Genomic DNA, 22,519 nt, shown 5'->3' with positions numbered 1-22,519 from the left:
CAGTTAAGATAAAACATTTACATTGTTTTATTGAATAAAAAGAGATTTCATTTCATTAAAGTGCACTATATGAAACTTAGGAAGAGGTTTGTGAACTTTTCTTGCTTGCTCCCCAAGAATGATTGGGAATACCAGGCTATAACAATTTTGTTTCTTCCACAGTGGCATGTACTATCTTCCTCACTGACCTCTCTTGTATTCTAAAATTCTCATTATTAGTTTGACTATCTGGGATGAAGGTGTTAAAATGCACAAATGCTACCTAGGAGGAAATGCACAAAAAACCATTATTAGAACCCTACAGCAATAAAAACAGGACAGATGTTTTGTGAATTTGAAGGGATAAGGGTGATAAAGAGAGATCCAAGATAATGTAGAATTGTCTCAAACTATCTGAAAGCCAATCAAATAGAAAAGGATTTAGATTTAGTCTGTGAGGCTCCAAGACCAGGACCAGTGGGTAAAACTTGCAGGGAATCGGGATTAGCTGAATATAAGGAAGAATTTTTCTGTAATCTTAATAGTACAAAGATAGAATAGACTGCGCTAATAGGTAATAAGTTCTTATTACAGGTGGTGTTTTGATCAGAAGCTGTACAATTAGGAAGGATGCTGAACTCAGGATTCTTAAAAGATACTTTAATTAAATGATCTACAATATCTTTTCTAATCTTGGAACTGTCTGAATCTGCTAGGTTTTGTTTGTTTATTTTGCGCTCCAAAGAAACTATTTCTGTATAAAGATTTGGAGAGATGAAGTGGAACGTGGGGAAAAGGCCACCCTGATAGCTCTATGCTTCTGTACATTGAGGATAATAATACCTACCATTATTGTAAATAATCATGATAGGCTAGGTTAGGCTGTAATGACAAACAACATCCAAATCTTAATGATTTACAGCAGCAATGGTTTACTTCTCACTCATAGTATTGTGAACTGACTGTAGCTTTGTTCTACATCATCTTTAAAAAGAATTTTTTTTAATGTTCATTTTTTTTTGAGAGAGAGAGAGCAAGAGAGAGCATGCAAGTTGGGGTGGGGGAAGGGCAGAGAGAGAATTTGAAGCAGACTTGGCAAAAGCACAAAGCCTGACATGGGGCTTGAACCCATGAATCGTGAAATCCCAAACTGAGCTGAAGTCAGATGCTCAACCTACTAGAGCCATCCAGGTACCCATACATCATCTTTACTCTAGGACCCAGGCTTTCTATCTGAGATATTGCCTGTCTTATGGAAGGAGAAAAAGAGGCAGGCAAACCACTCACAGGCCCTTAAAGCTTCTGCCTAGACCTCATACATGCCACCAATTTTATTAGAGCAAATTATATGGTATGGTGGTTTTCTTTTTTTTAATCAGTAATTATTATTTTTTATTTATTTTTAAAATTGAAGTATAGTTGACACACAATGTTACATTATTTTCAGGTATACAACATAGTGATTTGACAACTGTATGTGGTTTGCTATCCTCACAAGTTATCAGTGATTATTTATTTATTTAGTGATTCATCACTTACATATAACACCAGTGCTCATTCCAACAAGGGTCCTCCTTAATGCCCCTCGCCCATGTAGCCCTTTCCCCCACCCGAACCCCCTCTAGCAACCCTCAGTTTGTTCTCTGTATTTAAGAGTCTCTTATGGTTTGTCTCTCTCTCTGTTTTTATATTATTTTTGCTTCCCTTCCCTTATGTTCATCTGTTTTAAATTGAAGTCATGTGATATTTGTCTTTCTCTGACTGGCTTATTTTGTTTAGAATACATTCTATTTTCATCCATGTTGTTGAAAATGGTAACATTACAGGGGCACCTGGGTGGCTTAGTTGGTTGAGCATCCGACTTCGGCTCAGGTCATGATCTCATAGTTTGTGGGTTCGAGCCCCGCGTCAGGCTCTGTGCTGACAGCTCAGAGCCTGGAGCCTGTTTCAGATTCTGTGTCTCCCTCTCTCTCTGCCCCTCCCCCGCTCATGCTTTGTCTCACTCTGTTTCTCAAAAATAAATAAATGTAAAAATTGGCAAAGATGAAGTCAAGCTTTCGCTTTTTGCAGATGACATGATAGTATACATGGAAAATCCGATAGACTCCACCAAAAGTCTGCTAGAACTGATACATGAATTCAGCAAAGTTGCAGGATACAAAATCAATGTACAGAAATCCGTTGCATTCTTATACACTAACAATGAAGCAACAGAAAGACAAATAAAGAAACTGATCCCATTCACAATTGCACCAAGAAGCATAAAATACCTAGGAATAAATCTAACCAAAGATGTAAAAGATCTGTATGCTGAAAACTATAGAAAGCTTATGAAGGTAATTGAAGAAGATATAAAGAAATGGAAAGACGTTCCCTGCTCATGGATTGGAAGAATAAATATCGTCAAAATGTCAATACTACCCAAAGCTATCTACACATTCAATGCAACCCCAATCAAAATTGCACCAGCATTCTTCTCGAAACTAGAACAAGCCATCCTAAAATTCATATGGAACCACAAAAGGCCCAGAATAGCCAAAGTAATTTTGGAGAAGACCAAAGCAGGAGGCATCACAATCCCAGACTTTAGCCTCTACTACAAAGCTGTCATCATCAAGACAGCATGGTATTGGCACAAAAACAGACACATAGACCAATGGAATAGAATAGAAACCCCAGAACTAGACCCACAAACGTATGGCCAACTCATCTTTGACAAAGCAGGAAAGAACATCCAATGGAAAAAAGACAGTCTCTTTAACAAATGGTGCTGGGAGAACTGGACAGCAACATGCAGAAGGTTGAAACTAGACCACTTTCTCACACCATTCACAAAAATAAACTCAAAATGGATAAAGGACCTGAATGTGAGACAGGAAACCATCAAAACCCTAGAGGAGAAAGCAGGAAAAGACCTCTCTGACCTCAGCCGTAGCAATCTCTTACTCGACACATCCCCAAAGGCAAGGGAATTAAAAGCAAAAGTGAATTACTGGGACCTTATGAAGATAAAAAGCTTCTGCACAGCAAAGGAAACAACCAACAAAACTAAAAGGCAACCAACGGAATGGGAAAAGATATTTGCAAATGACATATCGGACAAAGGGCTAGTATCCAAAATCTGTAAAGAGCTCACCAAACTCCACACCCGAAAAACAAATAACCCAGTGAAGAAATGGGCAGAAAACATGAATAGACACTTCTCTAAAGAAGACATCTGGATGGCCAACAGGCACATGAAAAGATGTGCAACGTCGCTCCTTATCAGGGAAATACAAATCAAAACCACACTCAGATATCACCTCACGCCAGTCAGAGTGGCCAAAATGAACAAATCAGGAGACTATAGATGCTGGAGAGGATGTGGAGAAACGGGAACCCTCCTGCACCGTTGGTGGGAATGCAAATTGGTGCAGCCGCTCTGGAAAGCAGTGTGGAGGTTCCTCAGAAAATTAAAAATAGACCTACCCTATGACCCAGCAATAGCACTGCTAGGAATTTACCCAAGGGATACAGGAGTACTGATGCATAGGGGCACTTGTACCCCAATGTTTATAGCAGCACTCTCAACAATAGCCAAATTATGGAAAGAGCCTAAATGTCCATCAACTGATGAATGGATAAAGAAATTGTGGTTTATATACACAATGGAATACTACGTGGCAATGAGAAAGAATGAAATATGGCCTTTTGTAGCAACGTGGATGGAACTGGAGACTGTGATGCTAAGTGAAATAAGCCATACAGAGAAAGACAGATACCATATTGTTTCACTCTTATGTGGATCCTAAGAATCTTAACAGAAACCCATGGGGGAGGGGAAGGAAAAAAAAAAAAAAAGAGGTTAGAGTGGGAGAGAGCCAAAGCATAAGAGACTGTTAAAAACTGAGAACAAACTAAGGGTTGATGGGGGGTGGGAGGGAGGGGAGGGTGGGGGATGGGTATTGAGGAGGGCACCTTTTGGGATGAGCACTGGGTGTTGTATGGAAACCAATTTGACAATAAATTTCATATATTGGAAAAAAAATAAATAAATGTAAAAAAATTAAAAAAAAAGAAAATGGTAACATTTCATTCTTTTTGATTGTCGAGTAATACTCCATTGTAAATATATACTACATTTTCTTTATCCATTCATCAGTCGATGGACATTTGGGCTTTTTCCATATGTTGACTATTGTCGATAGCTCTGCTATAAACATTGGGGTGCATGTGCCCTTTCGAATCAGCACTCCTGTATCCTTTGAATAAATACCTAGTAGTGCAATTGCTGGGTCATAGGGTAGTTCTATCTTTAATTTTTTGAGGAACCTCCATGCTGTTTTCCAGAGTAGCTGTACAAGTTTGCATTCCCACCAGCAGTGCAAAAGGGTTCCTCTTTCTCCGCCTCCTCGCCTACACCTGTTGTTGCCTGTTAATTTTAGCCATTCTTACAGGTGTGAGGTGGTATCTCATTGTGGTTTTGATTTGTATTTCCCTGATGATACATTTGATGTTGAGCATTTTTTCATGTGTCTGTTAGCCATCTGGATGTCTTGTTTGCAACAGTGCCTATTCCTGTATTCTGCCCATTTCTTCACTGGATTATTTGTTTTTTGGGTGTTGAGTTTAATAAGTTCCTTATAGATTTTGGATACTAACCCTTTATCTGATATGTCAGTTGCAAATATCTTCTCCCATTCTGTAGGTTGCCTTTTAGTTTTGCTAATTGTTTCCTTCGCTGTGCAGAAGCTTATCTTTTTTTTTTTTTTAAGTTTATTTATTTATTTTTAGAGAGACAGAGACAGTGTGAGTGAGGGAGGGGTAGAGGGAGAGAGAGACAGAGAATCTCAAGGAGGCTCTGCACCACTACAGCAGAGCGCAATGCGGGGCTCAAACCCATGAGGCTGACTGAGGCACCCAGGTGCCCTGAAGCTTTTTATCTTAGAGGTCCCAATAGTTCATTTTTGCTTTTGTTTCCCTTGCCTCTGAAGACATGTCAAGAAGCTGCTGCAGCTGAGGTCAAAGAGGTTGTTGCCTGTTTTCTCCTCTAGGATTTTGATGGCTTCTTGTTTTACGTTTAAGTCTTTCATCCGTTTTGAGTTTATTTTTGTGTATGGTGTAAGAAAATGGTCCAGGTTGATTCTTCTGCATGTCACTGTCCAGTTTTCCCAATACCATTTGCTGAAGAGACTTTTTTTCCATTGAATATTCTTTCTTGCTTTGCCAAAGATTATTTGGCCATATGTTTGTGGGTCCATTTTGTGGTTCTCTATTCTGTTCCATTGATCTATGTGTCTGTTCTTGTGCCAGTACCATACTGTCTTGATGATTACAGCTTTGTAATACAGCTTGAAGTCCAGAATTATGATGCCTCCAGCTTTGGTTCTCTTTTTCAGGTTTGCTTTGGATATTTGGGGTCTTTTGTGGTTCCATACAAGTTTTAGGATTGTTTGTTCTAGCTCTGTGAAGAATGCTGGCGTTATTTGATAGGGATTGGTCAGTAACTATTTAAGTGTACATGAACTAAATACTCCGATAAGAAGGTGGAGACTGGTAGAGTTGATTTTAAAAATGATTCATCTATATTCTTTCCATGAGAGACCCATTTTAGACCTGAATATAGTGAAAAGATGAAAAGACTCATTCTATGCAAATAGTAACCAAAAACGAATCAGACCAGCCATATTAATATGCATATGTATATCTATTAGAGACATTTGAAGTTAGTATAATATGGTTTATGTATAGTACTTTGTGCTGTGCCTGGGATGTTACTAGATAAATCCTAATTTTATGGACCTAAAAGACCACTCTATGATTGAACATATGTATTTCGATTTATATCATCTTCATATGGCTGTATCTTATCTAACATCAATAAATAAATCTATGATCTAATGCTTTTGTAAAAATAGAAATTCAGAGAATGCAAGAAGTGAAACCAACTCTCAGGGTCATAATTGTGTTGGGTCAGTGGGAATACTGAGCATTGTGTTCTCTCTTGTGTTTCAGCTCTTGCTTAATATATAAAGACAGAGTAGTAGAAAAAGTGACCTGGTATATTCAGCAAAGGCAAAATCAGCAGGTGTGGTGGTTTTCAAAGTATGTCCACAAATTTTCTGAAATTCCTTCCTTCAGAAAGTAGAGCCTAATTTCTCTCCCTTTGAGTGTTGGACTTAGTCACTTGGTTCTAACAAATACATGATGGCAGAAGTGATAATGTGTGACTTCCAAGACAGGGTCATAAAAGGCATTGCAACTTCTTCCTTGATCTCTCTTTTAGTTTACTCAGTCTTGAGGAAGCCAACTGCTCATGTCACGAGGACACTAAAATAACCCAATGATTAGACCCATATGGTGAGGACCTTAGGCCCTTCACCAGTAGTCACTGAGGATCAGAAATATCCTGCCAACATCCATATAAATGAGCCCTCTTGGAAGAGGATCTTCCTACTCCAGTCAAGTTTTCAAATGTCTGCAGCCCTAGAAAACATCTTGACTATAACTGCATGAGAGACCCTAAGCCAGAAATAACTAGCTAAGCTACTCCCACTCCCAAATTCTTGACTCACAGAAACTGTGAAATAGATATTAAATATTTATTGTTTTTAATTACTAAGTTTTGGAGTAATTTGTCACGCAGCAGTAGATAACTAATACATGTGGCCACCTGAATTCAATGGGGCAGAATGTATAATCCTGAAAAGAGGGATATATATAGTAGGAAGAGAAACTGGAATATTTGGTGAACAATGATACTTACCACAATAGCTAAAATATTTAAATCCAATCCTCTACCCGTTCATTAGACAAATATCTGAAACAAGGAATAAATCATATAACCTCTGCATATTTACTCTCTTTTCCCTATTCTATTGTTCAGGTCAGGTCTATAATCAGCAAATAAAGGGGTATTTTAAGTCTGGGATCTGATACCCTCTTCCTACTCCCTACTCCCTTCTAATTCCTTGAGTTTTAGGGTTGTCAAATTCCATTGTTTTCCCTGCTTTTGATCCCTCTTTAGTCCCAAACCAACCAGTTTACTCTTATCATTCAAACCTAGTCTCCAGGACTAGACCATTACCTTTTCCTCATCTTTCATACCAATGGTTTTTTTACAGTGTTATTATTGCCCAGATTGACTTACTGGCATTCTGGCCATTTGTATGGTATTGCATTGTTTTAGTTTTACATATTCTAGTGAGTGTGAAATGATATCTCATTGTGGTTTTAATTTACAATTTCCTGTTGACTAGTAGAGTTGAGTATCTTTTCTTATGTTCTTTTAGCCATTCATGTATCTTATGTTGTAAAATATCTGTTCAGTTTTTTTGCCAATCTTCTTGAGGTGTAAGAGTTTTTGTAATGTGTTCCAGATATAAGTCCTTTGTGCGATGTATGTGTTGCAGATATTTTCTTCCCATCTCTGGCTTGCCTTTTCACTTTCTTAAGAGTATGTTTTGAAAAGCAGAAAGTCTTATCTTTTTATAAAGTCCAAGTTATCAATTTTTTCTTTTATTAATGTTTCCGTGTCTTCAGAAATCTTTGCCTATATCAAGATTGCATGTTTCCTTTTAAAGTTGGCAATACATATTTATTTCTCTCTTTGGAAGGAAGCTAACTTCAGTATGGGCCTACAACATACCAGGCCCTTTCAATACATAATTGGATCTATAATGTGATTGCAGTCTTCTGTATTAACTGAATGTATCGATAATCTTAAATCTCGTTATATGAGATATGGAGATATATAGAAATAATTAATCATGTTGTTATAGAAATTATATCTTTATATAAATAATGGACCTCATATTGACTACATTTGTGGCTGACAAGAAGAGGACCAGGGGCGCCTGGGTGGCTCAGTCGGTTAGGCAGCCGACTTCGGCTCAGGTCACGATCTCGCGGTCCGCAAGTTCAAGCCCCGCGTCGGGCTCTGTGCTGACAGCTCAGAGCCCGGAGCCTGTTTCGGATTCTGTGTCTCCCTCTCTCTGACCCTCCCCCGTTCATGCTCTGTCTCTCTCTGTCTCAAAAATAAATAGACGTTAAAAAAAAAAAATTTTTGGGGCGCCTGGGTGGCGCAGTCGGTTGGGCGTCCGACTTCAGCCAGGTCACGATCTCGCAGTCCGTGAGTTCGAGCCCCGCGTCAGGCTCTGGGCTGATGGCTCAGAGCCTGGAGCCTGTTTCCGATTCTGTGTCTCCCTCTCTCTCTGCCCCTCCCCCGTTCATGCTCTGTCTCTCTCTGTCCCAAAAATAAATAAATGTTGAAAAAAAAAATTAAAAAAAAAAAAAAAAAAAAGAAGAGGACCAGAAACACTGGAGAAGTTGCTCAGGAAGATATAGAGAGAAGTTAGAAAGATAGGCAATTATTTAAAAAACAAACGAACAAAAAACAAAACCCCAAGCTCTCAAACTGCAAATGGCATGTGGTAAGAATGACAGTAATAAAACCTAACTGTTGTGCAAGGAGTAATCTAGGGGGTCGCCTGGGTGGCTCAGTCGATTAAGTGGCTGACTTTGGCTTAGATCATGAGCTCATGGTTTGTGGGTTCAAGCCCCATATCAGGCTCTGTGCTGACAGCTCAGCCTGGAACCTGCTTCGGATTTTGTGTCTCCCTCTCTCTCTGCCTCTTCCCCCTCTCATGCTCTGTCTCTCTCTCTCAAAAATAAATAATAAACATTAATTAAAAAAAAAAAGAGTAACCTAGGGATAGTAAACCTCATGTATTCCCAGTGAGATGGGTTGAAAATGTTCCTACAGACCTGATTCTAGGATGAGAACCTTGAAAACTATACAGCCATAGTTAAGATGATTGCTGGATAGGCCCTGCAGAAGTACCCTGCTCTCTTATTCCTCTCACTAATTAATACTTATTTGGTCCTGAGTCTGGATCTAAATTAAAAAAAAATTTTTTTTTAATTTTTTTATTTGTTATTGAGAGACAGAGACAGAGCATGAGCATGGGAGGGGCAGAGAGAGGGAGAGACATAGAATCTGAAGCAGAAGCAGACTCCAGGCTCTGAGCTGTCAGCACAGAGCCTCACACAGGGCTTGAACTCTTAGAGCACAAGATCATGACCTGAGCTGAAGTCAGCCGCTTAACCGACTGAGCCACCCAGGCACCCCATGAGTCTTGATCTAAAAAGTGAAAGGAGGATAAAGAATTCATGCCACCAGCATCTCCTCCACCCTTTTTTGGGATTATGATCAATTAGAGGTCAGAGAGAAATGTGGAAAAAACAGGATCCAGTACCCTGGTAAACTTCCCTTCCCTCCAGGTAGATCTAAGCTCTTTATATCCTGACTCTACTCCTCAATTTTACAAATAGAGGTACCCCCTCTCTTTCCCTTTCTCAATACCTGGAGTCCTTCATCCTCACCTTCTGGATTTTTCACTAACACCTCTTTCCCTTCTGTCTCAGTCCCAGCATTCACACAGAGACGGCTTGGAACGAGGAAGGCATTGGTCAGTTTATAGACATTGACAACTGTCTTTTAACCCCAAGCACGGCTTCGACTATTGTTTGTTCAAGTTTTTCATAATGGAAATTTATATAGGTTTTCTGGTTATAAAGGAAATAAAGGCTCATAAAATGAAACAATATGGAAATAAAATATGAAAGCCCTCCAGAATTTTTACTATGCATATACAAATACACATACACATGTTTTTACAAAGCTGGCATTATACGATGCATTCTATTCTATAATTTTTTCCATTAATAAATTGTGGTCTTTTTTTTGCCAGTACTAATAAATCTTTCTTCTTATTATAAGGAGGAACTATAAAACTCTGGAAAAATAGGCAAATACCCATAACAATTGATTTATTGATATGATATTATAATATCAAATCAATATGATATGTTCGGTGTGTTGTCCTTCATTAGCAATCTAGAGTTCAATGAGCTGTGCAAATTGCAATGAACATGATGCATAAATGCAGTATTTCCCTCAATCCCTGCATATCCATCTGAAGTGCATTGCCTCAGTTGATTGTGGTACTGGTTTCACCAAATAAGCCTGTCCCTTTGTTGTACACCAGAAGAAGTGGGTGCACAAGAAGGGGATAAATGTTTGATTTTTAATAAATCTGTGTTTCTGGATTCTGTGGCCATTCTGTATATCATTGTGTAGATATATTGTAATTTATTTAACCAATCTTTTTTTTTTTTTAATCTTAACAGAAAACATTTAATTAAAAGTACATATTTAGTTTGCAAGGATAATTTTAAATCATATTTTATATTTCATTTCACTTGCTCTCATTTTAACTTAATTTAGCATTCACTACAACTTTCAGTTCAATTCTGAGATTTTTAAAATTGAAGTGTAATTAACATACAGTGTTATATTCGTTTCAGGTGTACAACATATTGATTCAACAATTCTACATATTACTCATGCTCACCAGGAGAAGTGTAGTCACTATACAAAATTATTAGAGTGCTATTGACTATATTCCCTATGATGTACTTTTCATCTCTGTGCTTACTTATTTTATAACTAGATGTTTGCACCTCTTAATCCCATTCACCTATTTTTCCCATCATCCCATCTACATCCCCTCTGGCTAACCACCAGTTTGTTCTCAACACCAAAAAGCTCCAAACAACCTGATTTAAAAATGGCAGAGGACCTGACTAGACATTTTTCCAAAGAAGACATACTGATAGCCAACAGACAGATGAAAAGATGCTCAACATCACTAATCATCAGGAAAGTACATATCAAAACCACCGCGAGATATCACCTCACCCTAGTCAGAAAGCTAATATCAAAAATACAAGAAATAACAAATGTTGGCAAGGATGTGGAGAAAAGGGAGCCTTTGTGCATTGTTGGTGGGAATGTGAGTTGGTGTAATCACAATGGAAAACAGTATGGAAATTCCTCAAAAAATTAAAAATAGAAATACCACGTGATTCAGTAATTACACTATTGGATATTTACCCAAATAAACCAAAAATACTAATTCAAAAAGATGTGTGTACCCCACATGTTTATTGCAGCATTATTTACAAAGTCAAGATATGGAAGCAGCCTAAGTGTCCAGTGATAAATGAATGGATAAGGAAGATGTGGTATGTATACATAATGGAATATTACTCAGCTGTAAAATGAGTGAGATTTGCCATTTGTGATAATTTGGGTGGATGCAGAGGGTATTATGGTAAGTGAAATAAGTCAACTAACTAGACAACTAACATGTGATTTCACTTATATGTGGAATTTAAAAACAAAACAAATGAACAAACAAAAAAACTCAGACTCTTAGCCAATCATATTTTATTTTATTTTTTATATTTTATTTTATATTTTATATATTTTATTTTATATTTTATTTTATTTCATTTTATTTTGAGAGAGAAGGAGAGAGAGGGAGAGAGAGGGAGAGAGAGAGAATACCAAGCAGGCTCTATACTGTCAGCGTGGAAACCAATGCACAGCTTGAACCCACAAACCATGAGATCATGACCTAAGCTGAAATCAAGGGTCCAACACTCAACTGACTGAGCCACCCAGGCTCCCCTGGGCATTAGAGATTCTAATTACTACTGGGTAGGTCATTGTTTCTAGACCTTCTCTGGTTGTGTTAACATATTCCCTTAGGTTTTGATAATTTCACTGTAATGTATCTAGGTATGGATTTAGGTTTATTAATATGCTTAGTATCCTTTATGCTTCCTACATCTAAGGTTTTTATTTCCTACATCAATTTTGAAAAAATGTTTAATTTCATTAGAAACTCCAATCAGGAAGTACCTGGGTGGCTCAGTTGGTTGAGTGTCTGACTCTTGATTTCGGCTCAGGTCATGGTCCCAGGTTTGTGGGATTAAGTCCCACATCAGGCTCCATGCTGGAGCTCCATGCATGGAGCCTGCTTGAGATTCTCTCTCTCTCTCTCTCTCTCTCTCTCTGCCCTCTCCCTGCCTCCACTCTCTCTCTTTCTCTAAAATTAAAAAGAAAAGAGAAGAAAAGAAACTCCAATCAGTTTTCTAAACTGGCTGTATAATTTTGGACTCCCATTCATAATGTACAAGCATTTCAGTGATTCCATGTATTCATCAACAATTGGTATTATCAGCCTTTTAATTGTAGCCAATCTGGCAAACATGTAGTGGTATCTCGTTTTAGTTCTTATTTACATTACCTAGATGAGTAATAATGTTGAGCATCTTTTCATATATATATATATGTTGGCCATTTGGATATCTTTTGTGACATTTTCAGACTTTTTTTGCTCAGTTTTTAAATTAGGTTGTTGTCTCTTGTCTTTATAGATTAGTAAGAATTCTTTATACTATCAAAAGTTCAGTAAAACCAATGAATCACCAAAGCAGTAAATAGTAAAAATTTATCATGCACACACCAAAAAGACAGTTTGCAAACTGGGAGCACTGAAACCAAAGCATGGAATGAATCTCAGGGGTATATAAAGTAGCTTATGTAATGAGAAAGCAGTGACTATTCTTCACAGTAACTGGTTATAATATTAGAATTTTTTTAAATAGTTAATAATTGGTTAGTAATTACCTCATATCAAACTTGGGAAACAGTTAAAGTTTTGCTTATGATTTTCTGAGGCATAAGCAAGAAATGACCCAGGTTAAGTTAATCTTATAAAATAAGCTAAATTAAGCTTTATATATGACTAAACTGATTTTGTCTTCTCAGGGAATTTTTAAAGGCTGATCTCCCTTTGTTTTTGTTTTGTTTTGTTTTGTTTTTTGTTTTTTGGGTTTTTTAATTAAAAAAAAGATTTAATTGGGGCGCCTGGGTGGCGCAGTCGGTTAAGCGTCCGACTTCAGCCAGGTCACGATCTCACGGTCCGTGAGTTCGAGCCCCGCGTCGGGCTCTGGGCCGATGGCTCGGAGCCTGGAGCCTGTTTCCGATTCTGTGTCTCCCTCTCTCTCTGCCCCTCCCCCGTTCATGCTGTGTCTCTCTCTGTCCCAAAAATAAATAAAAAACGTTGAAAAAAAAAAAAAAAAAAAAAAGATTTAATTGCTGTATTTCACCTAATATTTCAGCATCCATAAAACCAAGTTACCCCCAAAATAGGATGTTTCAAATGATCATTATTTTTTGACCATTTGCTGTTTTTTCATTAAAAGTCTTTAAGAAAACATGGAACACTTCATGAATTTGCGTGTCATCCTTGTGCAGGGGCCATGCTAATCTCTGTATTGTTCCAATTTTAGTATATGTGCTGCCAAAGTGAGCACTGGTCTCCCTTTGTTTTTTATTTTACCATATATTCTGGATACAAGTCCTTTAACAGATATATGTTTTGTAATTATTTTTTTCCCATCTGTGGCTTGCCTTTTCACTCTCTTTATGGTGTCTGTTGATGAGCTCATAGGCTGACTCTTGCTTATTGTGGAATATTTCATTGTGCGTTTTGTAATTTTTAAGAGCCCGTCTTTGGCAGGGCTTTACTTATATGTGTGAATTTGTGTGATCTAAGTTGAGATTATCCTCTCTGGAGAGATTTATTATTTGCTCTTGTGAAATACCTCAATCTAGGACCAATTTGTTACCTTAATCTGATTCAAGTGTTAATGGAAGGCAGCCATGCTCACCACTATATCACCAACGCTGCACAGCTCAAGTGTTAATGGGAAGGTAAACTGATTCAACTTTTGTAGAAGGCAATTTGGCAATAACTTATCAAATTTTAAATGGTATACATTTTGACCCATCAATTCTACTTCTTTATTTCAATCAAGTAATCAGATAAGTCCACAATAATACATAAATATGGAAGTTTACACATTGTCATTTATAATTCTGAAAAAGTGGAAACAACCTAGATGTTCATAAAAGATGATTGGCTAGGGGTGTCTGGGTGGCTCGGTTGATTGAGTGTCTGAGGATTTCAGCTGAGGTCATGATCTCATGGTTGTAGCATGGAGCCCTGCATTGGGCTCCGCACTGTGTGGAGCTTGCTTGAGATTCTGTCTTTCTCCCTCTGCTCCTCTTACCTGCTCTCTCTCTTTCTCTCTCATAGAATAGAATAGAATAGAATAGAATACCTGATAACAGTGTGCCTGACCCAGTGTTCTGAGAACTTGCCCCACTCCAAGATTGCTGGCCACTGCCCTGGGCTAAGTGCAAATTTTAATATGAATAAACCCTGCCCACCCACACACTTATAGATGTCATGTGCCCCTGGCCACCATAGCCACTGTGCTTCAGGAGCTCTGGCCTAGAACTGTTGGCTCAGCGCAAATTTTGCTAATACCCCCACACTACCCCAGAGCCCTAAAGTGCCTTCCTGGGTTCTTACTTACACCACAGAGAGCAAGCACAGGCCACAACAGGCAGAGAGTCAGTACAGACATCTGAACTGAAAGAAAAAGCAACTCAGACACAACAGCAGGATGCAAGCAACACACATAGGAGATTCCCCTGAAGTGTGAGGTTCTGGTGAACAGGAGACACTGCACTGTAGGGTACTACAGGACCTCTTCCACATAAAGCCACTACTTTCAAGAGCAAATGATATGGCTGACTTGCCTAATACATAGAAACAGACACAGAGAGGTAAACAAAATGAGGAGACAGAAGACAAAAAGTACAGGACAAAATCACAACAGGAAATCGAAGCAAAATAGAAATATATAATATGCCTGATAAAGAACTTAAAGTGATGATCATAAAGATACTCACTAGACTTCAGAAAAGAGTGGAGGACATAAGTGAGACCCTTGACAAAGAGATAGAAAAAAATAACATATCAGAGATGAAGAACTCAATAAATGAAATTAAAAGTACACTAGATGGGGTAACTAGTAGGTTACAGGAAGCAGAGGAATATATAAATGACCTGAAGGATAGAATAATATAAATCAGTCAAACTGAACAGGTGAGAGACAAACAAATACTGTATAATGAGAATAGACTTAGAGATTTCAGTGACTCTATCAAGCATAATGACATTTGCATTATAGGGATCCCAGGAGAAGAGAAATTGGGGCAGCAAATGTATTTCAAGAAATAATAACTGAAAATGGCCTGAATCTGAGGAGGGAAATGGAGATCCAGATTCAGGAGGCATAAAAATCCTCCACCAAATTCAACCCAAAAAGGTCCACACCAAGACACATAGTAATTAAAATAGCAAAAAATAGTGATAAAAAAAGAATTTTAAAGGTTGCAAGAGAAAAGGAGACAACTATATACAAAGGAAACCCCATAAGGCTATCTGCTGATTTTTTAGCAGAAACTTTGCAGTCCAGAAGAGAATGGCACAATGTATTCAAAGTGCTGTAAAGGGAAAATTTGCAACCAATAATACTGTATCTAGCAAGGCTATCATTCAGAATGGAAGGAGAGATAAAGAATTTTCCATACAAACAAAAGTTAGAAGAATTCATGACCACTAAACCAGCCCTACAAGAATGATATGGGGGACTTTGTAAATAGAAAACAAAAACCATAAGGAAGAGTAAGGAAAATAGGAAGCATAAAAGGAAAAAAAAGTATATCTGTAATATCTGTAATATTTCAAATATCTGAAACATGGAGAGAGAGGAGTAAATAATGAGTTCAAAATTAAGTGACTCTCAGCTTAATATAGACTGCTATATGCAGAAGATGTTATATATAAACCATATAATAACCACAAATCAAAAAACAGTAATAGGTATGTAAAAAAATAAAGAATAAGGAATCCAAGTATTTCCCTAAATAAAGCCAACTAATCATGAGAGAAGAGAGCAACAGAAGAAAGGAACAGAGAGGAACTACAAAAACAACCATAAAACAAGTTTTAAAAATGCCAATAAATACACACATATCAAGAATTACTTTGAATGTAAATGAACTAAATGCTCCAATCAAAAGACATAGAGTGATGGAATGGATAAGAAAATAAGACTATATGCTGCCTACAAGAGACTAATTTCAGACCTAAAGACAACTGCCGATTGAAAGTGAAGGGATGGAGAGACATTGTCATGCAAATGGAAGTGAAAAGAAAGCCAGAGTAGCAATACTTATATAGTAAGAATAGACTTTAAAACCAAGGCTGTAACAAGAGACAAAGAAGGACACTATATAATCATAACTGGTACAATGCAATAAGAAGATATAACAATTGCAAATATTTGTGCACTAACATGTGGGCTTCCAAATACATAAATCAGTTAACACCAAACATAAAGGAACTAATCAATAGTAATACAATAATAGTAGGGGAATTTAACACCCCACTTACATCAATGGACAGATCATCCAAACAGGAGATCAACAAGGAAATAGTAGCTTTGAATGACACATTGGACCAGATGGACCTAACAGATATATTCAGAACATTCCATCCTAAAACAGCTAAATACACATTGTTTTCTAGTGCATGTGAAACATTCTCCAGAATAGATCACATATTAGGCCACAAATCGACTCTGATCAGATTCAAAAATATGGAAGTCATACCATACATCTTTTCTGACCACAATTCCATGGAACTAGAATTAACCACAAGAAAAAACTGGAAAGCACATGAACACATGGAGGTTAAATTACATGCTTCTAAACAATGAATGAGTCAACCAAGAAATCAAAGATGAAATAAAATAATACATGGAGACAAATGAAAATGTTTCATGAAAATGAAAACACAATGGTTCAAAATTTGGGGGATGCAGCAAATGCTGTTCTAAGAGGGAAGTTTATAGCAATACAGGCATACCTCAAGAAGCAAGAAAAATCCCAAATAGACAATTTAACCTTATATCTAACAGAACTAGAAAAAAGAACAAAAAACAAAACCCAAAACTAATAGAAGGAAGGAAATAATGAAGATTAGAGCAAAAATAAGCAAAATAGAAACAAACAACAAAAGAACGGATCAATGAAACCAGGAGTTGGTTGTTAGAAAAGATCAACAAAATCAATAAACCTGTAGCCAGACTTTTAAAAAAGAGGACTCAAAAAAATAAAATCAGAAATGAAAGAGGAGAAATAACAACTGATACCACAGAAATACAAAAGATTATAAGAGAATACTATGAAATATTATATGCCAGCAAACTGGACAACCTAGAAGACATGAATAAATTTCTAGAAACATATAACCTCCCAAAACTGAATCAGGAAGAAATAGAAAATTGAACAGTCTGATTGCCAGCAATGAAATTTATTCAGTAATCAAAAAACTCCCAGCAAGCAAAAGTCCAGGGCTAGAGGTTTGACAGGTGAATTCTACCAAACATTTAAAGAAGAGTTAGTAGCTATTCTTCTCAAACTATTCCAAAAAATAGAAGAGGAAGGAAAGCTTCCTAATTTGTTCTATGAAGCCAAAATTACACTGATCCCCAAATCAGATAAAGATGCTACAAAAAAAGAGAACTACAGGCCAATATCTCTGATGAACATAGATCTAAAAATCTTTAACAAAATATTAGCAAACCAAATCCAACAATATATTAAAAAATCATTGGGGCACCTGGGTGGCTCAGTTGGTTGAGTATCCAACTTCGGCTCAGGTTATGATCTCACAGCTCGTGAGTTTGAGCCCCACATCGGGCTCTGTGCTGACAGCTCAGAGCCTGGAGCCTGCTTCAGATTCTGTGTCTCCCTCTCTCTCTCTGCCCCTAACCCACTCGCATTCTGTCTCTGTCTCTCTCAAAAAATAAATAAACATTAAAAGAATTAAAAAAAAAATCATTCACCATGATCAAGTGGGATTTATCCTTGGGATGCAAAGGTGTTCAATATTTGCAAGTCAACCAATGTGATACATCACATCAATAAAAAAAGGGATAAAAATCATATGATCATTTCAATAGATGCAGAAAAAGCATTTGACAAAGGACAACATCCATTTATGATTAAAAGCCTTAAAAAAATAGGTTTAGAGGGAACATACCTCAACAAAATAAAGGCTTTACATGAAAACCCACAGCTATCATCATTCTCAGCGGTGAAAAGCTGAGAGCGTTTCCCCTAAGGTCAGGAACAAGACAAGGATGTCCACTCTCACCACTATTATTTAACATAGTAATGGAAATCCCAACCACAGCAATCAGACAAGAAGGAATAAAAGGCATCTATTGGTAAGAAAGAAGTAAAACTTTTACTCTTTGCAGACGACATGATACTATATATAGAAAACCCTAAAGACTCCACCAAAAAACTACAACTGATAAATGAATTCAGTAAGGTTGCAGGATACAAAACCAACATACGGAGGGGAGTTAGGATGGTGAGAAGTAGGGGGACTGGGATTTCCCTTGTCCCTCAAATACAGCTGTATTGAAGTCAGAACACTTGGAATACCTGGGAAATCATTCTGCAGAGTGACAGAAAGATCTCCACAGGTGGAGGGAGACAGCTTGGTGGGACAGAGGTGCATGTATGCAAATTGGGGGAGATAAAACAATGTAGGCAGAGGGGAGGGAAACCCTTCTGTGGAGACACAAAAGGGAGAGAAAGAGAGGCTGTAGATTGTGGTATTGAATTAGTACAAGAGAAAAACCTCTCTGGACCACGGACTGGGGAACGAAAAATACAGAGAGTGCCAGTTTCTACTTTGTAAACAGCTTCAGAGCTGAAGATTGGAGTTTTCAAATTGTGTGACTTTTGTGCTGGCTGTGGGCGCACACCTGGCGGTAGGGGAGCAAGAGGGGAGCCAGCCCCTGGGCATGGTAGTGAATCTTGGGGTCACACTGGGAGAGAACAGTCCCCTTCCTTGAGTACTGTGGGAAGAGGGGTTATTGCATCCCCAAGGACAAACGACCCTGCAGGTGCCAGCCAAAGGCCCTTTGTCAGCAAGGCTGAGTGGCACTACATCAGAAAAGAATCCGTGCGGTGCTGGGCCGCTTAGCGCACTTGGTTTTGAATCCCAGCCTATTGCCTAGGAGGTGCAGGAGAACTGTGGAACAGGGAAAGCTGACTGCCTGTGAGGGCTGCCTGAACAGCATGGTTTGAGACACCGGGTCCGAGTAGGGAAGATGGGGATGTTGCCGTTTTTCTCTCCATCACCAATACGGTGGGGCTTCAGTGACCAGTACAGCGGCCCCCAGTGGAGGCGGGACCCACTTAAACCAAACCCTGTCCCTCTGAGCCTGCCAACAGCTTATCTATGGGAGTGGGACTGACACTGAACAAACCAGATGGCCTCTTTTCCAGACCAGCACAGCCACCAGTCCTAGGCACCAATGGACAAGTCTCCTGTGGTTTTATATGTTAGTCTGTTTCTCTCTTTTTTTTTCTCTTTATATCTATATCTCTATCTATCTACACAATGTAAACATAAAATATTTATATTTATATTAAATATAAATTTATATAAATTATAAAATACATATTTTATTTATTTATTTATTTATTTATTTATTTCTCTCTCTCTGGATTAAGCCTTATAGTTCCTTTGATTCTCTGCTTGTTTTTGTTTTTGTTTTTGTTTTTGCCCCTTTCATTTTTCTCTTTATGGAATCAGTTTCCCTACCCTTTCCTTTTTCCCAGGGTTACTTCAACAAACAAATCAAAGCACACCTGGTGGAAGATCCAAACAATCTACCACTATGAGCAAGGAGGAGCTTTGTAGAGGACTGACCAGTGGGGTAGAGCAGCCAAATACACAACAACAGAGTGCACTCAACACACTCCAAAAACACTTCCTGAAGTGCCAGGCCCTGGACAGTGTATGACCCCTTTCTAACATAGTAGTACTCACAGGTGCAGGACACATAACAAGCTATTAAAATACATAAAAGACAGAAACCTAGCCAAAGTGATAACATGGAAGAATTCTCAAAAGAAAATCCAGGAAGAAATGACAGCCAGAGAATTGCTCGAAACAGATATAAACAATATATCTGAATGAGAATTTAGAATAACAGTCATAAGACTAATAGTTGGGCTTGAAAAAAGCATACAAGACAGCAGAGAATCTATTGCTGCAGAGATCAAAGACCTAAGAAATAGTCACAATGAATTGAAAAATGCTATAAATGAGATCCAAAATAAACTAGATACAGTGACAGCGAGGATGGAAGAAGCAGAGGAGAGAATGGCTGATATAGAAGATAAAAGTATGGAAAATGATGAAGCTGAAAAAAGAGGGGAAGGAAATTAGACCAAGAGGGAAGAATTAGAGACCTAAGTGATTCCATGAAATGAAATAATATCCATATCATAGGAGTTCTAGAAGAAGAAAAGTGAGAGATAGGGGCAGAAGGTTTATTTGAACAAATTATAGCTGAGAACTTCCCTAATCGGGGGAAGGTAATAGGCATTGAAGTCCAAGAGGCACAGAGAACTCCCTTCAAAATCAACAAAAACAGGTCAACATCATGACATAGCATAGTGAAACTGGCAAAAAAAAAAGATAAAGAGAGAATTCTGAAAGCAGCTAGGGACAAACGGGCCTTAACCTATAAGAGTAGACACAATAAAGGTAGCAGACCTGTCCACTGAAACTTGGCAGGCTAGGAGAGAGTATCAGGATATATTCAATATGCTGAATATGAAAAATATGCAGCCAAGAATCCTTTATACAGAAAGGCAGTTGATCAGAATAGAAGGAGAGATAAAGGCTTTCCCAGACAAACAAAAACTAAAGGAGTTCATGACCACCAAACCAGCCCTGCATGAGATCCTAAGGGAGACTCTGAGTGGAAAGCAACAAAGACTACAAGGGACCAAACACATTACCATAAGCATGAAACCTACAGATAACACAATGACACAATGATAAATCAATATCTTTCCATAATCACTCTTAATGTAAATGAGCTAAATGCTCCAATAAAAGACACAGGGTATCAGAATGGATAAAAAGAAACCAAGATTCATCTATATGCTGCCTACAAGAGACTCATTTTAGATTTGAGGACACCTGCAGATTGAAAGTGAGGGGATGGAGAACCATCTATCATGCTACTGGACATTAAAAGAAAGCTGGAGTAGCCGTACTTATATTAGACAAACTAGGTTTTCAAACAAAGACTGTAACAAGAGGTGAAGAAGGGCATTATATCATAATTAAGGGATCTGTCCATCAAGAAGAGCTAACAATTATAAATGTCTATACACCCAACATAAAAACACCCAAATATATAAATAAACTAATTACAAACATAAATAAATGTATAGATAATATTACCATGATTGTAGGGGACTTTAATACTCCACTTACAACAATGGACACATCATCTAGGCAGAAAATAAGGAAACAATGGCTCTGCATGATATGTTGGACCAGATGGACTTAACAGATATATTCAGAACTTTTCATCCAAAAGCAGCAGAATACACATTTTTCTTGAGTGTATATGAAACATTCTCCAAAATACATTACATACTGGGTCACAAAACAGCCCTCAATAAATATAAAAGGATTGAGATCATACCTTGCATATTTTCAGATCATAATGCTATGAAACTTGAAATCAACCACAAGAAAAAATTTGGAAAGCCCTCAAACACATGGAGGCTAAAGAACATCCTACTAAAGAATGAATGGGTCAGCCAAGAAACTAAAGAAGAAATTAAAAAATATATGGAAGCAAATGAAAATGAAAACACCACAGTCCAAGCCCTTTGGGATGCAGCAAAGGCAGTTCTAAGAGGAAAACATTGCAATTCAGGCCTATCTCAAGAAGCAAGAAAGGTCCCAAATACATAACCTAACCTCACACCTAAAGGAACTTGAAAGGCAGCAGCAAAGAAAGCCCAAAGCCAGCGGAAGAAGAGAAATAATAAATATTAGAGCAAAAATGAACAATATAAAATCCAAAAAAAAAAAAAAAACAAACCAGCAGAACAGATCAGTGTATCTAAGAGCTGTTTTTTTAAAGAATAAACAAAATTGATAACCCCCTAGCCAGACTTCTCAAAAAGAAAAGAGGACCCAAATAGATAAAATCATGAATGAAAGAGGAGAGATCACAACCAACACCACAGAAATACAAATATTATTAGAGAATACTATGAAAAATTAGATGCCAACAAACTGGACAATCTGGAATAAATGGACAAATTCTTAGGCACTACCAAAACTCAAACGGGAAGAAATAGAAAATTTGAACAGACCCATAACCAGCAAAGAAATTCAATTGGTCATCAAAAATCTCCCAACAAATAAGAGTCCTGGGCCAGATGGCTTCCCGGGGGAATTTTAGCAGACATTTAAAGCAGAGTTAAAACCTATTTTTCTAAAGCTGTTCCAAGGAAGAAACAGAAGGAAAGTTTCCAGACTCATTCTATGAAGGCAGCATTACCTTGATTCCCAAACCAGACAAAGACCCCACTAAAAAGGAGAATTACAGGCTAATATCCCTGATGAACATAGATGTAAAAATTCTCAACAAGATACTAGCAAATTGAATTCAACAGTATATTAAAAGAATTATCCACCATGATCAAGTGGGATTCATTCCTAGGCTGCAGAGCTGGCTCAGTATTCACAAATCAATCAGCATGATACATCACATTAATAGAAGAAAGGATAAGAACCATATAAACCTGTTAATAGATGCAGAAAAAAAGCATTTGACAAAATACAGCATCCTTTCTTAATAAAAACCCTCCAGAAAGTTGGGATAG

General features: G+C 37.7%; 1 protein-coding gene and 1 non-coding gene across 2 annotated transcripts in view; one reads left to right on the top strand and one right to left on the bottom strand.

The window, feature by feature from the left end:
* LOC102964376 (agouti signaling protein) overlaps nucleotides 1-22,519 on the top strand; it is a 160,690-nt gene that overhangs the window by 28,979 nt on the left and 109,192 nt on the right. The window lies entirely within an intron of this gene.
* On the bottom strand, nucleotides 13,085-13,188 carry LOC122237574. Its single transcript, XR_006216160.1, has one exon. It is a non-coding gene; the product is annotated as a U6 spliceosomal RNA (small nuclear RNA).

Source organism: Panthera tigris, chromosome A3, assembly GCF_018350195.1.
Source record: "Panthera tigris isolate Pti1 chromosome A3, P.tigris_Pti1_mat1.1, whole genome shotgun sequence".
Taxonomy (NCBI): domain Eukaryota; kingdom Metazoa; phylum Chordata; class Mammalia; order Carnivora; family Felidae; genus Panthera; species Panthera tigris.
This window is presented reverse-complemented; position numbering and strand designations above follow the sequence as displayed.